We start from the raw sequence: 6,000 nt of genomic DNA, 5'->3' as shown, positions 1-6,000 counted from the left end.
AAATCAGAAAACTCGGGGAGGGGACACAGATTGCAGGAATCAAAAAAAAAATGCTTGTTGGGCCCCACCTGGGGGCCCAGGGCATTGAGCTGGGGACTGGATCCCCCTCCCCGCCCACACCCAGGCACACTGCCAGTGCCTCAGGGCCTCATCTGGGGACCTGGGGTATGAAGCCAAGGACCAGCCCCCCCCCAGCCAGTGACACCACCAGCACCAAGGAGCATGCCAAAAACCTCACCTCCATGTGGGTGGCCCACCACAGTAACCACAGCTGCCACAAAAGTGGCTAGACATCACAACCACCACACAGATGGTCTGCCAGCCACTGGAGTGCATTGACACAAGAGAGTCACCAGCAGAGTCCAAAGAAAACAATAGGATGTCTCTCTCCACAAAGCCCATTCCAGAGTGACAGAAGAAGCATCTGCTCTATTATAATATTGGGGGACTTGAACACACATTTCAGCATTGAACAGATCATCTAGGCAACAAATCAACAGAGTAACCATTATTCTTTCAGAGGGAGAGAAGAAATCTAGGGTAATTAGAGGAGGGAGGGGAAGGAAGAGAAGGATAGGGAGAGATTGAACAAGGAACATAAAGAATAAGTACAATTTATAACAATATACATACTAGTAATATTGATTTGATCAACATATGTCAACATTGAATCCCAAAAATATGTATAATCAATTAAGGTTCAATTAAAAAGATTAAATTAGAGTTTCTTAGAGGCAGTCATGAGAAGAAAGCCCAGGAACTGTAATACAATTACAACAATTAGCCTATTCTTATGTCAAGATGAATAAATAATAACATTAAAAAACTGAGCTTAAGTAAAAGCCTACATAACATTGCTAGAGACAATTCCGGTTAGTTTCTGGCTTCCTCTTAGAATCAAACATTGGATAACTAAAAAGTAATATGATGGTATTGTATTTGTAAATACTTGGTAACTTACATTTTGAATAACCTTGAATTAATAAATCTACTTCAGTAAAAAAATAAATAAAAATAAAATAAATAACATCATTTTGCCCCATAACCAAGGTTCAAAATATCAAACAACCAAGGGAAAAGAGGGAACTCAGAGAAATGCATGCCAAGGAAAAAACTGTGTCTTTTTAAAAATTTGCCTACAGCCCATGTGGTTTTAGGTCCCAACATGGCTTCAGTCCTGCTCACTCCCCCCCCAAAAAAAAAAACCACACAATTTATTGATGTGTATTTTAACAAATAGAATGGATGTATATTACTAATACTATTTTGGTACTTTCACTAAAGCAGACTTTCACATCTTGGCCCACATCAAAAGTGACAATATCTTAAGTAGCACACAGGGTAAACTGGAAGGAATTATATGGGACTTGGGGAAAAAACTTAGTTCCATTTTCTCTATACTACATAATTATGATAAGAAATAAAAATAAAAAATAATATTGAATAAATTTGTCCACAACTTCCAAATAAAAAACTTTACAAAGAACTTTATTGAAAAACTTGAACTTGTTTCTATGAGCCATAACTTCTCATTTTTTAAAATCAGATCGTATGCTTAAATGACTACCCACAATTTTGGATAAAGAAGAGATAATCTCTTCAAATTCATGATGGATGACATCAACCAGAAAACCTATCTGCACAAGTAGATAATTTTTTTAAAAGTTTAAGCCATTTTTACAACCATTCAAAATTTTATACCAGCTTATATTATATTTAATGCATCTTCCTTTTTGTCAATGAATGTAATGCTGAAAGTTTTTAGCAAAATGTGAATGGATCTGAATCCAATCAAACTTTTCATACCACGTATTTTAAAATAACGACCATGCTCTATTTTAAAGAATGTACATGATTTATTACAGCTGTCAACGAAGCTGGCTTGCATGCCATTAAAGGCCACAAAAGAATGGAAGAATCTAATATATGTATATAAGGACAGAGATTCTTGCTGCTACAACCAACAGCTATGCTTTGCTGAGCCTCCCTCTCCTCTCCTTTTTTCCCACCCATATACATTATGCAAGACTTTGAGCTAGTTACAGTGATGTTTGGGCATCTCCTTCAGGAGCTTCTCTAGCTTTTTACCCAATGTGGACAGTAGGGCACTGCAGTTGGCTACTGAAATAGATGTTCATGGGGCCAGCCTCCTTGATCTCAATCACATCACTTGGCAGAGCAGCAGCTGCTGGGTAAATCAAAGGAAACCATGAGGCTTGCCCTTCAGGGATGTCTTTGATGAGGCAACTCCTACTTTGAGGGTCTTCTTTGCCATCCCTAGGGCTGAAGCACACCTGGAATCCTTTTACAGAACACTTATTTGAAAGCACTGCCATAAGGTACAAATTTCAAATACCCACTTCCAGCCTTCCATTTTGGGCAACAATGTAGTGAGTATGTTGTACAGTCAGGTGAGCAAAGTGTTCCTCCCTTTTCTTTCACTGCCAACTCCATGTTAGAAACATGTTTCTTCACTTCAGTCAGGAGGCTACTGAGACCTGTGAGTGACTGGGTGGGTGTGGTGAGACTTCTACCTCCACTGGGGTCCCTGTGGAAAGAATTGGGTGGTCCAGTGGAGAACAGCTAGAATCCCATGAGTGGATTCTGGAAGGTGGAAAGTCCTAAGAACAGGTTGGACTTTAGGGTTCTGTGAACTGGCAGGGGGAATTTACCAGCAACGTCATGAGCATGCTAGGTGTCACTGACCCCAGAAATTAGAGCATAACCTGAACAGGTCACCTGAGTCTTTCCCACACTTGAAGCTGAGAAATTCCAGTAAAACAGCATCCTCCAGGTGATTCAGTCAGGGCTGACAGCCTATCCTTACTCCACAACACTTTTTAAATATCTCTGCCATTAAGAATATATTAGCAACAAGACCAGAGCTTCACTGAACAATCAAAGAAGAAAACACTGCCCATCTGAGGAGTTCCAGAAGGCATACGAAGAGGGGATTGAACAATCACAACACATGGTCTTTCAAACAGAACCACTGGAGGAGATGAAGGAACATATATATGTGTTTGCATACACACACACACACACACACACACACACACACACACACACACACACATATATGCATATAGGGTACTTCAAAAAGTTCATGGAAAAATAGAATTAAAAGAGAATACAAATCGTTCCATGAACTTTTGAAGTACCACATATATATATATATAAGTATATATGAGCATATGAGATAGCTGTGGGTGGCACAGATTTAGGATGAAGATCAAACATTCAGTTTTGAACATATTGGATTTGAGTTAACTAGATAGGCTAGTGGAGATGAATAGCCAATTGTATAATCCAGTCTAGAATTAAAGAGAGAAGTCTGAAATGGAGATAAAAAGAAGATTATTCCAAGAAAAACTCAAGTCCAGAAGACATAGAGAAATAATAAGATGATTACACAAATTTGTAAATCATTGTTATGGTAAAAACTTCCATGAAAATTATGACAAATGAGAGAAGGAAATACTTATAGTACCTAAAAAACAGATGGTTAATATACCTAATATAATCTTCTGAAAATTAAAAATGCAAATTCAAAGCAGAAATACTATATATGGCCAATTAGATGAAAAACTGCTTCACCTCACTAATAATTAAAGAAATATAAATGACACCAAAATGAGCTCCATATAGACTGTCAGTATTAGAAAGGGTGAGAATAAACTTCCAACACTATTGTTGGGAGTTACATCCTTGTATGTAACTTGATAGTGTCAATTAAAAGTTAAAATACATATGCTTTATGATCCAGAGCACTTCTAGGAATCTATCCTTCTGTTCATATTTCCAGGGCTGTATGTATATATAGATCTAACTTTGTATACATAGATTTACTTATTTCAGTGTTTGTTTTAAACTACCTCTACTGTAAAATAGCATTCTTCCTCCTCCATCTCTTCACCCTCCTCCTCCTTACTATCATCTAAATGTCTAGCAACAGGGATATTGTCTAATTCTCTAATGAATATCTATAAAATTGAATTATATGGTCATTAAAAATAATGAGATAGATATCTACATGTACTGACCTTGAAAGATGTCCATAACATCCCCATTTTACAGATGAGAAAACTAAAGCTCAGAGAGGTTAAATAATTTGCATAAGGTCACTGTAAGAGAAAATGATGGCTCTGGGATCTAGACTGAGTTTATACTCCATGGTTTATATACTCTCCACTAATACGCACTGCCTTAAAATAAAAAATTTTTAAAAATTCTTCTTAGACTAGATCAAGATACATTAATTAGTCAAGAATATTTATTAAATACCTCCTCTATGCTAGGCATTGTGCTAAGTACTACAAATAAAATTATGTAAAAGACAGGAGCTCCTTCCCTTATAGTGCAACAGTGGATCTAAATTATTTTCCTACATTTGGGAATATTGCTTCTTTAAAGTTTCTTTCTGGAAAGAAATTAGCACATTTTTTCCATTTCCTGTTACTTAATTTTAGTTGTATGGAATTTTTTGTTTAACTGTTAGTTCAAGAAGTAAAGCATGATGCAATTACAATGCCAGCTGCTAAGAGCAACTCACATTGCATCCCCCTAAATCCTGCTAACAAATAAAACAGAAAGTAACAATGAGATAGAAAGGGCTTGGGGCAGAGACTGCTATTGTCTCACAAAATTTATTTTTTCCTTTCAGAATAATTGGACCCTTGATTTTTATTTGGGCACATAGCCCATTTCCCAACCTCCCCCTGTGGCCGTGATTCTTTCACTTAACTAACACTAAAAAAACTGGACTCCTCCTACGGGTGTAAGTTCCCCTGAAGCTGATAGAGCACCACAAATATTAGCTCAGCATAGGGTAGCCATGTTCGAGCTTAATGCTGAGGAAAGAACTCTGTTTAAAGAACAATCACTGCAGTTTGTAGGAGTAATAAAGCAAGGTCATGGCTCAGCAACTTGCAAAACAAACAGTCTCCTCTGAAGTTTGCAAGTGTCCTGGGAAGGAGATAAAGCCAGAGCCAATGGTTCTGACTCAAGACTTCACAGGACTGAGCCCAAGGACAAAGATTAAGACATGTCGGTCTGCACATAACTCACCAACCCTATCTCAGCTGTATTTTTCTACACACTTCTCCCTTTGTCCTTTTGTCTTATATAACACCCTCCCCCCCAGAAAAAAAAACAAAAAACAAAAAACCTACAACAGACAGTTCTAGTCTGTCTACACAGACTACTGATAATAAAATTCCTGCCTCACACCAACATTTGGGACTGATGAGTCTTGTTTCTGATCAGAAAGCAGTGAGACCTGGATGCCAGTAACAGAGCCCTCTCAAATGACAGCTTTTCATTTCTCCTACTGGGTGTGAGGATAGGATCCATGCCCTCCTTGCTATTCACTGCTGCCTCCAGATGATTATTCCCCTCTCTTTACTAAAAACCAAGCTCCGCTGAAGCACGTGACTTAAATTTATACTATCTACTACTTCCACATGTTGCAGTCACCTACAATCTTCCTGGTCACTTCTCACTTATGAAAGATTTTAGCCCCTGACTTTCTGCCCTTTACTTAACATTCTTCCTACCACTCTTGGTGATTTCAGTGTCCACATGGAGGATTCATCTAATCCTTGGCCTCTCTAATCTTTGTCCACATCATCTCCATAACCCTCGTTTCCAGCCCATGCAACTGCTGCTAGCAATCATGCAGTCCGTGAATTGCATACTACAGAGACAGACAGAAGCTGGTCCTTGATGAAGCTGATGAGCTGCCAAAATAAACTGCTCCAGAACCATCTAACTTTGTATTGTTTTGTAAAATCATAAATTCCCTTTTTGTTTGAGCTAGTTTTTTCCTTAATTGAACCCAAAAACATCCTAAATGATACAAATCACAAGTTAATACAGATGAATCACCTAGTTTTTACATATTACCAAGATTTGTATTAAAACAAATCAAAACATCTCCTGCAAGGAGAATCAAGAATTGGAAAGAGAAGTAGTGCATTAATCCAAGTGAAACAGCGGTGG

The sequence above is a fragment of the Cynocephalus volans genome, chromosome 4 (genome assembly GCF_027409185.1).
Source record: "Cynocephalus volans isolate mCynVol1 chromosome 4, mCynVol1.pri, whole genome shotgun sequence".
NCBI classification, from domain to species: domain Eukaryota; kingdom Metazoa; phylum Chordata; class Mammalia; order Dermoptera; family Cynocephalidae; genus Cynocephalus; species Cynocephalus volans.
The sequence above is the reverse complement of the archived record's forward strand: the minus strand, read 5'-3'. Positions refer to the sequence as shown.